This window comes from Agrilus planipennis, unplaced genomic scaffold (genome assembly GCF_000699045.2).
Source record: "Agrilus planipennis isolate EAB-ADULT unplaced genomic scaffold, Apla_2.0 scaffold2, whole genome shotgun sequence".
In the NCBI taxonomy this organism is placed as follows: domain Eukaryota; kingdom Metazoa; phylum Arthropoda; class Insecta; order Coleoptera; family Buprestidae; genus Agrilus; species Agrilus planipennis.
In genome coordinates, this window is record NW_020442464.1 from 1,345,192 (window position 1) to 1,364,714 (window position 19,523).

At 34.5% G+C, this 19,523-nt stretch overlaps 1 protein-coding gene across 2 annotated transcripts in view; it reads right to left on the reverse strand.

Annotated features, from left to right (window-relative positions):
• Positions 1-11,636, reverse strand: part of LOC108737590 (brain tumor protein) — a 110,390-nt gene extending 98,754 nt beyond the window's left edge. For both annotated transcript variants that reach the window (XM_018470560.1, XM_018470644.1), the window contains exon 1: positions 11,377-11,636. The gene's annotated coding sequence lies outside the window, so the exon portion shown is untranslated. The remainder of the gene's footprint in view (positions 1-11,376) is intronic.
• Between the last annotated feature and the right edge of the window lie 7,887 nt (positions 11,637-19,523).

Here is a 19,523-nt window from a genome sequence, read left to right on the forward strand (position 1 = left end):
GACAAATAGGTATAACAAAAAGTATGCACATCTAAATATAAATTTATACTAAACTAAAAGTCATTTTTTAATTCTTTAGTTGTTTGAGCTTACCACAAATATTCACATGAATCAAAGTCAATATTTGTATTTTGCCTTCTATCGATCGTATCATGAACGTTATCAGGACTTCGATAATAAAAATTATTTTTGGTGAAATGATCTGGAATATACACATATTGTATATTCCTTATAAGCGAGATGAGTATCGAATGAAGGATAAAAGGTTGTGTTTTCATCTAGGCTAATTGGAAGCCTGATATCGAAAAATTCAATCTCTTGGCCTTTCCACTGAATATAGAACAACAGGGAGTAAGTTTTTTATTTGGACTTCCGTATCTTAGACCTAACGATGTCGTTCATGTTTTTACTGACTATTTAATGACACTTCCTTCAGAAGATCGACGAGTGAATGATTTTTGTGATTATAATCTAGAAAATTATACATTTGAGGAGACAGCATTTCCTCAAAAAAATGGGCACAGTTTTCTTGTTAGTCTTACGAGTGATACTAATTTAATTTTTTGCTGTAATAAAGACATTATTATAATTATAGGGTTTGCAAGATTTTCAAACCGCGGCATTATGTTTATTACTGCCTCCACTACATTTACACTTAAATATTGACGAAATTTCCGGGTACGACCATCATCACTGTCATCCCCTTAGCCTAATAAGCATTCACTTGATGCTCAACACCTTAGGTATTATCACATACCTAGTGTACATAACAGAGTATGCGGAAAAATTTGAAGCCAATCTCCAAGTGTTTTCTTTTTCAGAACTCGATTTTTAAGCCATCACAAAAAATTAAAAAAAAATTTACCGCTTTCGGTTAGAGTCGCCAAAAATCCTCTTGGGTATCATCACGCTGAGTACATGATAAAAATTTGAAGCCAATCGGAAGGTGCCCTTTTCGCATCTCCTATTTTTTGTTGTAGTGTTATATTAAAAAATGAAAAACACATGTTGGTGAAGAAATTCGAACGATGAATTTTAAATAAACACATTTTTAAACAGGCATTTGACACGTCAATAAAGTTCAGTTTCAAGATAGACACACAAATTAAATGTTTCCGTTTCAGTAAATGTAGAAACATAATAATGGATGTCAAGTCCTTAATCATACGAAGCCGTTCTTGGCAAAAACAAAATTCCAGCATGTAAGTTATAACAAGAGGAGATGTTAATGGAAAGTTCGCGACCTTCCCCTATAGACCAATTAATTTCACGGCTTAATTTTAGGAGAACATTGACCTTACGGTGGCCGCCGTTTGGCATCTCGAAACATGCTGACGCAATCGAGATTTTTACATAGTGGTTATTATTATCATTATTATGTATATTTGTAACGTACGCAATTAACGAACAGTATTTTTTTTTTAGTGAAAGTTGTAGAACGGCTAGAAAAAAGACTCATTTTGCATTCAAATCACCCTGCTGACCTTGTCAATGTTTCCTTCTGTGTGCATAACATTCAGAAAGTTTTCTTGTTTACCTGTATTATTATAATCGTACCAAATGTCTACAGTTATATAATTTAATTTTTTTCTTTTTTTACAAAAAAGTTAATTACAAATTTCGTATGGTTTAACGAAAGGTTACGAGAAGTAAATAAATAAATCACCAAAATTAGTAACGTTAACGATTCAATTTATATAAAATGAACTTCAAAATCATATATTCAAAATGACAATCCCAATTTTACATAAATATCTCCCTGCAGGTAAACACAGTTTCTGCATAACCTATCAAGTTCAAAGAATGCCAGATACGTAATCATCATCATCATCATTATCATAAGTTTGTCAGTCCTAAGACTGGTTGGACAGATACCTCCACTCTTTCCTATCAAGAGTTAATCTTCCTCACTTCCGCATTTTCCTCAAACTAGAACAACCCACATCCTTTACTATTTGCGAACAGTAATCTATTCTTTATTCTGCCTAATAATATTAATAATAATTATTATCTATAATTATTATGTGAGTGAGGTTGTTTGGCATTAGCCCGTCTTCACTTGCTCACAGTTACCAGTGAAAACTGAGAAGACCAGGAGAATAATTATTCCAATAATAATATCATCAATAGGCGTTATACATTACACGCTAGCCTAGCCGAGTTAAAATTGCATAAGTTTACGTACATAAGTCTACAGAAATCCATAATCCTTGATACATCCGGAATAACATATCCCCCTTCTTTTCAGAAAAAACAACAGGTTAAATAAGAAGCGAAGTTTTTAATACTCACCGATAATATTTCAAGGCAGGAAGAACCCTTAGCTCCCAAAATTTTAACAACACAAAATTGGTTTCTATATCCCAAAAGATGTGAGTGAGGTTCTTTGGCATTAGCCACAGTTACCAGTGAAAACTGAGAAGACCAGGATAATACGTAAAATTCGTATATATTATAAAAGAAAATTTAGTTACAGGAAGTAACTATGCTGAAGACAGTAGTAAATAAGTAAGGTCAAACAGCGAAAATAATGAATAAAATTCGTTGAAACAGCTGAAAGCTCTTGCTTTGCATTAATTAGTAGGTGTGTATCAAAAGATTAGCTTTAGCTCATTATCGTAACCCCTATAAAACATATTATTGAGAGATAGCGTAAAGACCAATATAATCTCATTATACGTATCTATGATTTATGACGTGTGTTTATAATTTACCTTCAATTAGTTTTGCAATTTTCGAAAAATTTGTTATATTGATTCGAACAGACAATGTCGATGATCTAAGCATAATCTCTCAATAATTGAATACCATCTTACACCTTAATTTATGTATGTATTGGGATGTTTAAGGATTTCTAGAAAATTCATAGGTACAAATTTACTTCTAAATGTTTAGTGTAGCTACTGTGCTAGTGTAACAGGAGTAATTACGAAGTAAATACTTGGCCACATGCTGTTTGAAATACGGGTTGCATTCTATTTTTGAAACTGAAACAGTAAAGTTTTAATAACATGTATGTATACCTAGTGTACATTAGACATCAGAAGCCGCCTTTTCAGTGGTCGACGTTCTCTTTACTAGGCTACAGTGCCAATTTTTCCATTATTAATAATTCAATAGTAATTTATCAGACACATTTCTTGCGTCAAAAAAACTTCGGCTTTTTATACACAGTGAAAGTGAGCGAATTCTAAAACAACCGTAAACTTGAAATAATGTTCGCATCTTTATATTTAGTCGACACTATACGTGCAAGCAAACATGCATTAATGTAAAATGTTATTGTTATTAATTTCACACATTTTTATCACTTACAATCAGTTTAAATTCATTTGCATGAATCAGAAATGCAACATTATGTAGACATATGGTTTTTACTTAGTAAAGTAGTGATAACTGATTAACGGAAAATCGACAATAAAAATTATTAAAATTTTTTTTGTACCTATGCAATATGGTACCGAAAAAGGTGCTCTTTTTTGAGAATTCGAACACAGGTGTTAAATAAATATTACACTCATTAATAAACGACAAATAAATTGTTTATTTAATTATTAATTAATCATACCAGGTCAGTTGATGTATGTATTTGATTCAATTTTATTCATAAAGGTTTAATGATTCCATAATTCGTAGTGAAATTCACCTTTCAACTACTTTTTTCTAGAGATGGGCCGGATACCCGGTTTGAATCCGGTACCGGCACTTTTTTAAGATCCGGCCGAGTACCAGATAATGACGTCGTGTACTCGACAGTGTCGGGTAATTCTACCAGAGAAAAAAGAAAAACCCAACTTCGCCAATAATAATAACATTCTAATAATTAAACATGAAAATTAGTAATTAAGATTGTATTGGGGTAGGTCGTTTAAATTAATTTGTATTATTTATTGATAACTATAATAAATTATTTGTTATTTCGATATAATTCTTGCGTTTAATTGTTCACATGAATAAAAATGACATCAGTATGGCCGAAATGCTACAACTTCTGTCGCTTGTTAGTACATCAGGTTTTGATTAACGATAACTTATTAGTATGATTTCGTCACCTTGCAGATTTTAAGTGTTTATAAATATTATATTCCCGTTTCAATGATTGTAATTTAAGACTTTTTTCTGACTAAAATGTTTCAGGCTAGAGATTCACCGATTCACCAAGTACAGGGTAACCGGGTTGTGACATTATCTAAAAATAAATAATACATCCAAATACGTAATACAAGGAAACGTCCATTATTTACGTAGGGTTTAAGGGGGGAGGGAGTCCGACAAAACCTAACTGATTATAAATTTTACGAAAGGGGAGTGGACGTCTCCTAATTTATTGGGAGAGGAGATGGAACCCCCGCAACCTTTACTGCGCTCTTGTTACCGTTATTAGATGGACAATTCGTAAACTATGTAAATCGTAAAAATTAAAAAAGTAATAAACGAATAATCGGGTAATTGAAAAAGTATGGTGTGTAAAACGACGAATGAGCTGAAGTAAATTGAAGTAATAATGAATGTGCTTGTCTCTGAATGTCAAACGAAGTCGGCGACCAAGTCAAGGAATACCTACATCTAGAAATAGCTACCGTTGATAAATAATTTATGTGCTTGTTTATGTTTAACTTTTAAACGCTACATTATAGTACCTATATAGTACATACTTTAGTCCGATTTGTGTACTTACAAGTATTTCTATTTGCATGTCTGTATCATTCACGATATGATGAGAAAATGAATACTTTCGCTTAACCATATACGTAACATGGTTGCTGATAATAGTTATCGCAGTCTTTTGCCGTTGACGTTGTTTCGGTAACAACCACTCGAAAAAAAACAAGCGGACTCCTATAAAATCTTCAAGTGATTCTATTCAGTAAAGTGTAATAAAACTACTGTACACACTGTGTCCTAGGCCTCAAAAATAATGAGGGGCATTTATACATGATTGTTCTAATGAAAATGGCACCTTTTAACGGACCGTCTGTGGCTGAATTAGGGCACCAACAAGGTCAAACAAGCGCTTAAAATTATATCAATACAAACACGCTCTTTACTCGATAAAAAGTTTGTTCGGATATGAAAATAAACTCACAATCAGTCTAACAACCACGAACAGTTCTTCACATACTTATACCTAAATAAAATTCGCAATTGTGGAAAACAAATTGAAAATATCAGGATTTTTTACATTTTAAAACATAAAACCTACATCCAAAGAAAAGAAAGTGTTGTATAACGAAATATTCTAGTCAGTTTCCTGGAGTATCTATTTTATACACTTATATACGAGGGTGGATTGATAAGTTTCCGGCCTAACCAAGAGATGACGCCACTAGGCCTACCTTGAGGTGACATTCTATAGTACCATCCTTGGATAGCTTGTAGCTATAGTTTCAGCCCGATCTCCTTGCTAGTGTAGGTTTGACAGCACGCTGAACAAGACGCCTCTGTGGTTTTCGTAAAAATGGAAAAGCAGGAAAATCGTGCTGTCATCAAATACTTTTATTTGAAGGGGTTAACGCCGAAGGAAATTAAAAAAGAGATGGACTCAACACTGGGGACATCCTCCCCGTCATATTCAACCGTTAAGCAGTGGGTTTCCGTGTTTAAAAAGGGTCGTGTGAGCACCTCTGATGGGCCTCGCTCAGGACGCCCCGTTGAGGTCACAACTCCAGATATGATCGAAAAAATTCATCAAATAGTGCTGGGAGACCGCAGATTGAAAGTGCGTGAGATAGCTGAGACCTGTAAGATGTCATATGAACGTGTGCAACATATTTTGCACCAAAATTTGCATATGGAAAAGCTCTGTGCAAGATGGGTGCCGCGTTTGCTAACAGTCGACCAAAAATTGATTCGAAAAAACATTTCTACCGCAAATTTGTCATTGTATAAGCGTAATCCAAGCGAATTTTTGCGTCGATTCGTAACCGTTGACGAAACGTGGGTCCACCACTACACTCCTGAAACCAAAGAACAGTCTAAACAGTGGATTGGACCAGGGGAACCAACTCCAAAGAAGGCAAAAACAATTTTTTCGGCGAACAAGGTTATGGCTACTGTTTTTTGGGATGCAAGAGGTATTATATGCATTGATTACCTTGCAAAGGGTAATACTATCACTGGTCAATACTACGCAGACTTATTGCAACGTTTGAGCCACGAGGTGAAAATTAAACGACCTCATCTGGCGAAGAAAAAAATCTTGTTTCATCACGATAACGCACCAGCGCACACGTCAATCGTTGCGACGGCTAAAATCAACGATCTAAAGTTTGAATTGATGCCGCACCCTCCTTACTCTCCAGACCTAGCCCCGAGTGACTATTTTCTGTTCCCTAATCTCAAAAAATGGCTTGGCGGTAAGAGATTTGCGGACAATGAAGAAGTAATCGAAGCTGTAAATGGTTATTTTGAGGAGCTTGACGAATCAGTCTATAGAGATGGCATTAATAGACTGGAACACCGCTATGAGAAATGTATCAGCCTTGGAGGAGATTATGTTGAGAAATAAAAAAAAAAAATTTTTAAAAACCTTGTTTTTCTTGGTCAGGCCGGAAACTTATCAATCCACCCTCGTATTAAGTACCTATTAGGTATAAGATTCGCGTGTAGTTAAAATTCGACCAATTTGCTTGCAAATCAAATAATCTAAACTTCTGATAATTTGAACGAACCACAAACATAAAATTGTTACAATCGAAGCAATTCGTATGTATTTGGATCTGCCCTGGTGAACAAAGCCCTTCGTTAATTCCCGACCGATACAATACCTTTAACCACAAAAAAAAAACACTTAGAAAACTGTTTCACTTAGTTTATTAATATCTCTATATTACTGAAAGAACTTAGTGAAACAGGTTTTCTAAGTGATTTTTTTTAGTTAAAATTTATTAAGATGTTTCACCAAGAAATCACAGCCTACATGTTGGGCACTACCTTTCTTTTTTTAATTTTTAATTTTACACACAAATTATTTTGTGCACAGTACCTTACAGAGTGCGTATATAGGATCTGTAGATTTAGAAAAAGCTTTTGAAAATGTTAAACGGGACAAGATGTTAAATATACTTAAAAATCTAGGGATGACTTATACGAGATAGAAGAGTTTGCATAAAGACATTTATAGAGCTGGGGCTGCAACGTAAATATTGAAAGATGTTAGACAGGGATGCACACTGTCACCGCTACTTTTTAATCTATACATCGAAGACGCAATCAACATCATTAAAGAGAGTACAACTGTAGGGATAGATATTCTTGGACAAAAGAATAGTATGATTAGATTTGCAAATGACACAGCAGTATTAGCATTTAGCAAGTAAGAGTTAGAAATAGCTTTAAATAAAATGGAAGCGGTATTGACAAAACAGTACTGTATGAAAATAAATAAAAGTAAAACAAAAATACTGGTATACAAGGGAAGAAAAAGTAGAGAAAGAGCTAATATAAAGATAGGAGACGAAATATTAGATGTGGCTGATTTTGAGGTATCTAGAAAATCAGATAAGAGTCAGGGCGGAAGGAGTAGTAGGGATATAAAGCAGAGGATTCGAAAAAGATTGCGAAATGCGAAGATTAGCTCAGGATAGCAAGGAGTGGAGATGTGTGTCCAACCAGTCTTAGGACTGACGACCTTATGATGAGTACCTTTCGATTGATTTAAGTTTCCTTTTATAATTAATATATGGGATAAAACCTGGACAAACTTCGAATTTCGCGAATTTCTCTTTTTAAAGCTTGAAATAAATGTTTAAACGCGCATTACATCAGCAAGTATTTGCACATGTATATAATTATAATAATGTAAAAGTGTGTCGGTAAGCAGCTGATGTTATAAACAAATGCTGAAAAACTGAAACACTCTCGATACACGGTCATCATAAAAATTACTTAACAGCACATTATTATGCCTTTTTACGATAGATACGCTTTACACGCGCTGATCAAATGTGTCACTTCCACGTTAGCATATTTTTTCTCTGTGTTAAAATAGAGAGAGAGATAGAAAGAAAGAGGCTTGTTTCAGGAAACTCAACAGTATGTACCTCAGCTTCTGAGAAAGTATGAAATTCTTTCGCCGCCTTTGGTATCCCGCACAACACACGTAACGCATTACGATTCGAGTAGAAGCAGCAGCTTTCATTTCGTAGCCACTCTTCCTTATTAATATGGTATAAAAAATAGTTTTATCAAATTAACTTCTCAATTAAATACATGTGTGGGTATACGTATGTAGGTACATTTTGCATTTTCTATTTCAAAAAGATGGTAACAGCCTAACAACTATTTACTACCAGTAAATAAAACTTGATAAGGCAATAAACATACCTAAATAGGAAAATTCTAGCACCCCAGTATCTAACAAAAGTGCAACAATAAGTTGCAAAAGTTTTTCATTTTCAGCAACTGATATAGTATTACTGAGTCACCAGGAGAAGGGGGAAAACTGTGATAAGGTAACAACTATTATGTGTCCTATGGATATTATATTTCAATTGTTCAAAAGCAATGCACATATGCCTATATACTGCCAATAACACTTACACAAATACATACACCGTACCTATGTACGCTACATATTATTTGATCATGCATATTCATATACGGAAATAAATACTTGCGATACATCACGTTATACAACTATTTATAGAAGAAAACTTGTCCAACATTTAGCATTCCTTGCTATGATTTGCGCATTTCAGTTGTGGTAAATTGTACTAATTGGAGGAGCAATGGATATTTATTTATTCTTCGAAGAGGGTAGCGCACAAGCTTGCAAGAGGTCAATTGAAATCAATGGACAAATTAAAATACAAAATGTACGTTATGTTACTTAACATTGGCTTTGTGTACCTATGTGTATGATTAAGTTGATGACGAGGATTCGCACGCGTGATGATTCAAGATTTTTTTTGGTTACCGTTCTCCAAGTTGGTTTACGATTAAATGATTCACGCCGCTTAGACTAGGTAATTACACATCAAGGAATAGAAAGGAAGATTTCTGCCTATCAGTAAGATAAAAAACCATTAGGTTTAATTATGTCATTTTAAAAAGAACTAACTCTAAACGGATAATATTCTAACTTAATAGTTTTCCAAGTTCAGATTCAGCACAGGTGCTTCTGCTTTAACAAGTTATTTTTGGAGGTCTATTCCATTTACAGACCAACTCTACCAGCTACCTTTAAGCAGCGTTTTATGAATTACTACAAACAGAGCGGTAAACGCCATCTGTAGTATATTTCTACCTTTAATGGATTTCAAAAATAAGATACATAAGAATATGAACTTGTGGAACTGAATCCACTGTGTAACCAACCTTACGTGATTGGCACGTAACCTTGTTGAACATTTTTGAATTCCTCTGAAGGTAGCAATGTACTACATGTACTAAATTAGAAAAACCCAAATCCTGTTTCTTTTAGCATGCTCCGGATGCAGATCAATATTGTTAACATTATAGCCGGGTCTTTTTGATATGTGGGTAACAAAGTTACCGAGTATGATTTGCATTACATCTACGGCATATCACCTTCCAAATTATACGTGTTGTATATACTAATATGTATAATTATCGTCAGTAATTGCTCTTTACTACTATCTAGATAAAAAGTACACAGGTATTTGTACTTTCCAATAAAATAAAATCAGATAACTGAGAATATCGAGAATAATATCTGGAGCACTGCGTGTGGTATATTGGATAAATATTGATTTATCTGATTTTCAATATCAAAAATGAGAGGCATCGAACAGTAGCTCGCAGTGCAATACTAACGTACAGATATTTCAAAATCAGCGCATTTAGTGATATGTCATGAAGAAACATTTTCATGCGGTTCTATTCCACATTAATGCCCGAATGATGTAACTAAGTATTTTTTTAGACATAATTCACTTACTTAAATGTGAAGGAGATACTTTCACTTTCGACTGTTAACATGCCGTAATTCCTCCAGTTTCTATAATGAAAGGAACTAAGCGCAATGTAGGTACATTATCGACAAATTCCGTCATCAGCGTATCTCCGAATCCGAATATCAAAATCTTAGTATGTATAAACTGATGAAGTTATTAAAACACGTTGTAGTATAATAATATAGGAAATTGTAGAAATGTTAATATAATGTAGGTAGATGCAAGCAAGGTCATCGCAAATATGTGTTATTTAATTTTAAATAATGTAAAACTGACAATTATTAAATTAACATTGTTACCTGAAAGTTCAATGTATCGTAAAACTATTATCACGAGTTTATAGGTACCATAACCAGATGGTAAAGATTACAATCCGAGAACGTGTTCTAAAAAATAAATATCTATCTGTTTGAACTCTTTCACAACATTACATGCTATAGGTATCAAACAAAGCACTTTTCTTGCTTGTGTAATAATTCACTCACGTCATTTCGTTAAGCGGCAATATGATTAAAGTTGCAATCCTTCCTTCAGCCTTCATCCATTACAAAAAAAAAGCGAATTGATAAGGTCACCATCGTTTCAATGAGAAACACTTTCAAACAGGAAACAACAGTATAAGGAACGTACATAGGTACATACATACGTTACCAGGAATGGTAAAAATCTACGTCAATGTGGAATAAGGCTATGGAATGTTAACAAAATGATAAATTTGAAATTATCTTACAATAAATAACCTTGACGTAACCGCCAAATTTTGATAGTAGTTTTGAAGATTTCGGTGTTTAAGAAATATCGTAATAACGCTAAACTGTTGATATTAGTTGTACATATAGATTATAGAAAATGTGAACTTTTCAAACTAAAAAAACTTAGTACCTACCTAGGGTACCTTGACAACTAAATATATTCCAGGTAGGTATATAAAGCATAAAATGAAGATAGCTGTTAGTACACAAACACTTAATTTTTATGTACCAAAGGTAGTTACTGTATATCAATATGTTTACGAATTTTTATTGCCCCCAAGAATAATATTTATTGGCACCACATACCTAGTGCAGTGGCAACGTCGCTTTGTTGCGAAGCAGTCTTAAACCAGCCGGTTCTTTGTTCAAAATGATGGCACAGTAACGTCTTTTATTTTGATATTCCCGCTTCCCGCGCTTATTATCAAGCTTTTTTAAAATAATTAACTAATTGAATAGCAATTGTTTGTGAAGAGAAATATGCAACAGCGTTTAATGTAATGTCCTGCGGTCAAGTGGTTTATTTTTAGTACTCGATATTGATATCGATGCGTAAAACATAAACAAAAATATATGCTACGAACGATAATAGCAGAACAATTGAAACAATTGTAATTTTGATTATCTGAAGTGTACTAATTCCGTTTTAACAACAAAAAAAATGTGATGGAAACGAGGATTGAAATAAAGTCGGTGGTGTCACTTACCTTCTAGTCGCCATGCGATCCTTTACAAGTCGACAAGAAAAATTATTAATGACGATAACAATATTATTCAATGGGCGGCTATAACAACACACATTAACAAACGAGCAACAATATAAATATGCACAACAGACTACGACGATGAAACAAGCGGTCGATACACAGCTCTCAACTTCGGTGTGTCGCGGCACAATGGATGAAGCTTGGCGCGGACCGTTGTGCCGGTTGCTGGAAGGGATGGAGCCACGTGAGGGACAGCTGCGCGAGGGGAGATTGCTGTGTATTGACGCAGCCACCCCAGGCCCACACCCCTCTTCGGGCAGTGGCAACGGGTTAACAAGAACGCGGTTGCCAACGTTCGTCTACCGAGCATGTGAATGAAGTATTTATGTAGGAGGATGAAATCAACCTTTGTTTCCTCCAACACTTCCATTCAAATTTTAACGGAAAAAACGAAAAATTTTTTCGTTATAATTATTCCCTACAACAAGAACCGTTAAAAACGCAAGGAAATGACACCAAAAGTCCTTTATTATTGTCACAAGGAAAATGATAATCATCACGGTTGTTTTGCATTTATTTGCAATTAAAAACAATTTTTCTGTGGATTTTCAATGATATGTCCTATCCAAAAAAAAAACATCAAAACTTATCTACCTACATATTTTTTTAATTTTTTTGCAAGTAGGTAGATATTTAATTGTTTATTAAAATAGATACTAAAATTAAAATGTTTTAGAACAGGGCTACTGCATAAGTGAACGTACCCATACTACGTGACCTATTTTTACCCCCTTTCTTTCTCGGATAACTACCCATAGTATTTACCAAGACCCCCTCCCCTTCTCTTTCACGTAGTAATTCATGAATATGGTTTTAAGTAATTTTTTTTTCAAACAGAAAGGTTTGAACACAGTTCGAAAAAACGCGAGATTTCTCTAGAGGATATTGACCACATGACGAAAGCGTAATACCCCCTGTCCCTGTGTCCAAGCGTGGTATTTTTGAAGACCCCCCTCTGACGGGTCAAGTAGTAAAGGTACGGTCCCCAAGAGCGTACCTAAATGATCTATTTCATAATTTTGGGCAACTACAGGTAGGATAGGTACGTTTACGTTATATAATATAGCGTATATGTATGTTAGCACTTAGGAATATCATTGCTTGATAGGTGGATTTGCTAAAAACACAACTGACTGCTGTAATGCCTCTAATCGAACTTAAATATGGAGTAGAAACTTACTCATGCGTAGTTCTGTAGATAGAAATAAGAAACGATTTGAAATTTACACATTATGTTTATGTAAGGATGTGCTCTAGATAGATACCATCCCTATATGTATACACAAAGAGTTAAAAAATGTTCTTTGCCTTAACTGAGGTGGGATATAGTCGGGCATAGTTTTTAAGGAGACACCAAGAACAAAGATACGTGTTTTGTTCTGTTGGTGATGGAAGTTAATCATTTGGGGAAGAGGAATCATTATAATTGAATACTGTTGTTAGAGATTTTTTGTTCTATCTCAGTAAAGTGATAAGAGATAGCCTTCTAAAATTTTCATAGATTGTGGCAGTGACGTGAAAATTGGCAAATTCAAAAATTTTAACGAGTTAGAAATAGATTTCTATTTCTGGAGAAGAATCATAGACGTTCCTTCTAATCGAAGACATAAGAGGAAAACAAAACTTAGATGAAACAGCCACGAACACAGAGTGAAGAGTGAGAATCAAGAGATTAACAAAATAAGAATGATTATGGTCACCAATCGGCAGAAGAAAAAGAGGAAGACCCTGGAATAACTGGATCAAAGGAATTATTAACTAAATGAGAGAACAAGAAACAAAATATTAACACCAAGGAATCTCCTCATACACAAAAATTGGCAAATTTTTAAGGAATTTCATTTTGACTATTAAACCTGCACCTACAAAATAATTTGTAGTTAAAACATCGAACAGTGGTACATCAGAATGGTACGGAATCTTCAGTTCCAACAGTAATAAAATAAAATTCCAAACTACTTTTTGTATTAGCTCGTGTACTTTAACAACTTCATTACATATTGAACGGGTTGTATAGGTTAATAAATGTTAACATTACAAGTGAGTAAGAGAACTCTCGTTATGCACAGTGTCGTTGCCCTTGTGGAGTCGGTCATTTCCTTTACTCTCATTGATTTTTTTAACGTGCGGTAAATTTTCCCGAGATTGTAGGGAAAACGATCATTTTCCTCGCTTTTTCTTCGTATCTTCACCCCTGCTAGACAGTCAACTATTTCACCGTTCATTCCTTCCGACCAAACCAACCAACGTAGATATCGATCGTAGAAGGGACTGAAATACTCGGGAAATTTCCCCTGTCTAATACGTACACATAATAATGTAAGTGAACGTCTGGAAAGTTCAGGTGGCGCTGCTACACTTTAGGAACCTGTTTATTTGTATGTTTTGCACAAATCTTTTGTTAGAGTTCAAGTTCCCCGCTATCGATTTCATTAATAAATTATCTTAAACATGTACGGTCGCGTATTGATTGAGGGTGTTATTCGGACAACATATGTAAAATACCAAATGGTTAGGACTTAGGTTCAACTGCTTCTTGAACCGCGTCCGATAAGGCACCTTTTTTGTTTTATATTAGTAGATAATTATTTCCATAATAAAATATCAAATTACGATAAAAGAATCCATTAGTAATTATTACCAAATGGTTAGGACTTAGGTTCAACTGCTTCTTGAACCGCGTCCGATAAGGCACCTTTTTTGTTTTATATTAGTAGATAATTATTGCCATAATAAAATATCAAATTACGATAAAAGAATCCATTAGTAATTATTACAAAATATTAAAAATGAACATGATGGTTGCTGATCGGTTTTGGGAGACTTTGTTGAACTTGCTGTCATCAAATCAGACATTTTCCGATTCTTCTTTAGCAAATTATCCATTTTTACAGATTCGGCCCATTTGCTGTCTTACTCTGATCATTAGTGTAACCCGCGGTACAAACAAAATTTAAAATTCAATTGAACTTCTTATAAACTTCAACGTTTTCTTTAATTAAAAATTATGCGGCATTTTTATCATGATGATCATGATTGCTAAATTATAAACCCAAGAAAATTTTACTTCCTGCACGAGAAACGGTGAAAAATTGTACAGGCACGCGCTAGGGGTGGAAACAAATATGTAGTCTGAGGAGTTATCCACTGTTCCTGCCAAAACTCAAGGCGTCTTGGGTTAAACAGAAATTAAAGTGTATACAACTGTGAGGCTCAGTCTTGACCCATGTACATAAAAAATCTGGTTACGTCCCTGTGTACATTATTTTGATTTTTTGTACAAGTACAAGTAAAGTAATATATCCATTGTTTTCACTTCCATCACATCAACTGTAAAAGTCCAGCCCTAATCTCTAAAGTAAAGTTGTTAAAAATATACAATTTGTAGACTTATGTCACTGTTCAGGCCTCTTTACATATATTTTAAACATTTTCATAAGCACCTGTTTAATTCAAGTTGACTGCTCAGTACAATAATTAGATTTTAACAAAATAGCGATCAAAACGATTGAAACGTGCAAGTCACTGCTTCGAAATTAAGTATGTTGTGCTTTAAATTCAAGGAAATGATGGTATTTTTGTCGTTTTAAAAGTAATTGTTCGAGGAAGAAAAGCTACAGCGACATTTCAAAGATTATTGGAGAATTTCTATTCGTTAGCAATTAAAAATATCTCGGGGTGAGAGAGACATTTCTGACGAAATAAGTGATGTAAAAATTTATTTGAACTGAGTAAAAACGCAAGTCGCAAAGTCTCATCGAATTTCATTTAAAGAAAGCGGGAGAGTAATTGAATATATCTCATCAATTTTTTAATTCAAGGAATCTACACATTATTATAGGTACACATTTATAACAGGTAACAAGAAAATCCATTAATTTTTTTTAACGTTTCTTTGGGTAAAGTAATTCTCAAGTAAAGGGAAGGAGGGGGGGTCCCTTCACATCTTGCCAAATCTCACGAAGGGAGAGGGAGGAATCCAAATTAAAAGAAAAACACTTAATTAATGGAGTTTTTTTTGTTTATTGGTTGGTTGGATTCATACCTAAACTAACATCAGTAATTAACGGTTTCCCTGTTAAAAAAAATTATTAATTATTATAAAAGTTCCCTCTAACATGAAAAATTTCCAAAAATGAACTTCAGACACAATGAAAATAGGCTCGTGTAGGTATTTACAGATTAATCTTCCGGCTTGTTTTTTTTCTTGATCTTGATTTCACTTACAAAGTAATATGTAACAATATAATGCAGAAAAATGTAGTATAAAAGGAATACTGTAAACGGAATGTTTAACAGCAGTTAACGGTGACTCTTTGTTCACGAATATAAATCCAATGGGCGTGGTATAAGCGGTATTGTTTTATTGGATACAGTCCGGTCCGCTTATAAAGAGCACAGCCTGTAACGAGTATCCAGTTTTAACAGCCCTTTTAATATAAATTGAGTTCGGATGTAACAGAAGCTTCTGTTTGAACAAGCAATGGTTTTCTGCCTATAGCAAGCAATTGTTTTGGCTTGAAAAGGTTTTAGTCGGGAGGTCCGAGGACACCTTCCTCGGGAATCCGACACTACCCAGTCCTATGTCTACTCTTGGCGCTCTTGGCAACTCTGTTGTTCGTTATTGAGGTGCGCGCACTTGGATACGTTTCAGTTGGGTGCCTTTTTGTCCGTGAGGTCCGACGACCCTGTCGCTACCACCCTGTCAGTAAATGTAAATTCCTGGTGACAAAATGTCACTTTGATTCACAAATATTGCTAACGTAATCACCATTGAGTCCTCCCCTTCCGCCCTCCATATCATCAAAAATTAACAATGCAGAGATCTCCCCCCACTTGGTGCTTACGTAATACTTAAATGGCCCCTAAAAATGGTGTTCATGTTAAATTCCAAGCAAAATGTGTTTACATTAAGATGATGTAGACAGCAACATACTGATAGACACAATAAAAATGCGATTTTCGATCATTGCATCCTTGCAAACATTATGTAAAACTTTCTATTTGCTAATCTATAACTTCACAGTATTAATCCAATGCTCTTTACTATTGTAGCTTTTCTTATTCCTAATAACAAGTGCATAGATAATTGACACCTTGAGATCCATCTTGCCGAACACGAAACTGGTGCGCGCGAGGCCTTAGTCTTGTAGAAGTATGTGTGCTTCTGCGGCTATGGCAAATTCTCGAATAAGAAAAAATAGATAGAGAAACATCAATTACCTAAATTATAACAAGTTTACTAGTTAAAAGCGATCACTTTTGTTAAAATCACAATTGATAACGAACGTATTATTTTGCCTTATCATCCAACTATGCCCAGTGGCGTGTCCCAAGATTCAGTATAATAAGTATTTTTAATCAAAAATTATATTTTTTTACTGTTACCTATCTACTAATTACAAAGATTGTTTAAAATGTTTAGCAAAAAAAATCAATTGTTTATAAAAAATTGTAGACTTAAGTCAAAAGCCAAATTGTCTGATAGTATGTTGGTATTATACAAAATTTAGTAATAATTAAAATTTGAAAAGTCAAGATGGTTCCCAAAACCACAAGGTACCGACTAAATGAATCCTTCTAAAACACAACAGTAAAAGTTGTAAATTCATACATGATAACGAAAAAGTTAAGCTCAGAGTGATTATTTAATTTTAAACAAAAGTATATATAGGTACATGGGGGTTCAATATTTTTTATTCCCGACTGTACATTATGTCGTATCAGCGGCTGGTCAATGACGGACGATGAGCGCGTCGCGTTGCCGTCGTCACGAGGACGGCAAGTTCCCCAGCTGCTTCTATTGGCCTCTAACTTGCGGTTCCTGACCCAAGCCATGCCAATCATAGATTCATCGCGGTGGCTTATTTTAGCGGCGTCAATTATATCGTCCAGTTGCATCGAATCATGTTTTACATTTTCATCATTTGTAAGTTTGATTGGTATAACCGAAAAGAGACCTGGGTAGGATTTATATACGAAATACCTAAACCTCTATTGTAAATACGAAATTAAAAATACATAAGTATCTACCTATTGTATCTATTTTAACCACCGTTTTCTAAATATCTATTTCGTCTTGGATTTGCATAATTTTTGAAGATAGTAATTGAATTGTTAGTATTTAAATCCATTTTCTGTCAAAATGTATATAAATCAACATTTTATTACGAAAATGGACAGTAAATGTAATAATGAATACACAACGGCCAAAATAGAATGAATTACTGGCTACATTAGGTAAGGTTAGACGTTAGTTAGACCATTTGGGTTTCAACACTGGACATTTATATTTAAATACATACTTTATTATCATATCTTCAGCCCACAGACACGCACCTCCGCTGTAATTTTTCAAAAACTACAATTAGAAATTAGTATAAATAATAGCCAAAAGGAACGCTGACAGCGCTGAACTTAAATACTCATCCTTCATATTTAAATACTGATACTTCATATCTAAATACGTAGGGAATAGCATTTCTTATTTTGTATCTTCTATTTCAAGTACATCATCATCATAATAAGGTTGTCAGTCCTAAGACTGGTTGGACACGTACCTCCACTCTTTCCTATCCTGAGCTAAACTTCGCATTTCCTTAAAACTAGAACAGCCCACATCCTTAACTATTTGCGAAGAGTAATCTAATCTAGGCCTAGCTCTACCCCTCCTAACTCCCGTTTCTGCCTCAAATATGTCTCTGACTAGACCTTCATGCCTGAGAAGGTGTCCTACCAACCTATCTCGCCTATTTTTTATTGTCTTCCATAGAGTCCTCTGTTCTCCTATTCTTTCCAATACCTCCTCATTTCTAACCTTTTCTACCCACGATATCCTCATCATCCGCCTATAACACCACATTTCGAACGCTTCTAACCTTTTCTTTTCCGCTGCTCCCACTGTCCATGTTTCGCACCCGTACAACGCCGTGCTCCAAACATACACCTTTAACAACCTTTTTCGAATTTCTAAATTAACGGTTCGCGAGCATAGAAGTGACTTCTTTTTATTAAAGGCGACACGACCCTTCGCTATCCTCTGCTTTATATCCCTACTACTCCTTTCATCCTCACTTATCTGACTTCCTAGGTATCTAAAATCAGCCACTTCTTCTAATTTTTCATCTCCTATCTTTATATTCGCTCTTCCCCTACTTTTTCTCCCCTTGCATACCAGTATTTTAGTTTTACATAATCACACCACATAATATTCCATAATTCAGTTTCAAGAATGAATCCTTATATCGACTTATTGTTAAATTCGTAGTTAATTGATTCAGAACGGTGAAGAGTTTCATGGGTATTTATGACTGGTAGCTGATACCTTCATTGTTTAAAGAAACAACTGGAGATAAATAAAATACGTTCATGTCACATTTTATAAATTTTATGTCTTAAGAAAATTGAATCTGATTCTTTATCCATGAGTTGTCCCATTCGCTCACCGTCTTGGGTACGCCATTGGTTTGTAGCATTTTTCAGCCAATATCGATTATTGATAGAGTAATGATGAACAGGAGAAGAAAATAGCGCTGCATTGCCATATTTAGTGCCTATAGACTTTTATTAGGCAACAAAAATTTTGGCGACGATACCCATGTGTAAATTAATTTTCGATTGCTGCGATTCATTGAAGACTGATAAACAAATGACAACGCTGTTCTTTTTTTACGCATGCTGGTGAAACGCAGCCCGTGAAAACAATATTGCACAAATAAAGGGCTGTCACCGTGCGTATGAAATGCGCCGACGAAAGCTGAGCATCGATGATTTGCTTGTGCTGCTGCGTTTGAAAGAACTTTTACAAAAGCTGTCTAGGAATGATTGTTAAAGCGCTTTGCATGAACGAACGCACGCGTAATAAATATCATACTGGCTTACGTGAAACAGCATTGATCGATACGCATTTGTTCAGAACTTAAAGCTGGGATTTATATCTATATTGTTAATTAGGAAAATACTAGATAATAGATATATCTTATAGTGATCGAATTGAATGAAATTTTTGAAATTTGCTACATCGATTGTAAGTTTAGAACTTTATTACTTACAGATTTTGATTTCTCACAAACTATTAAAAAGAAAAT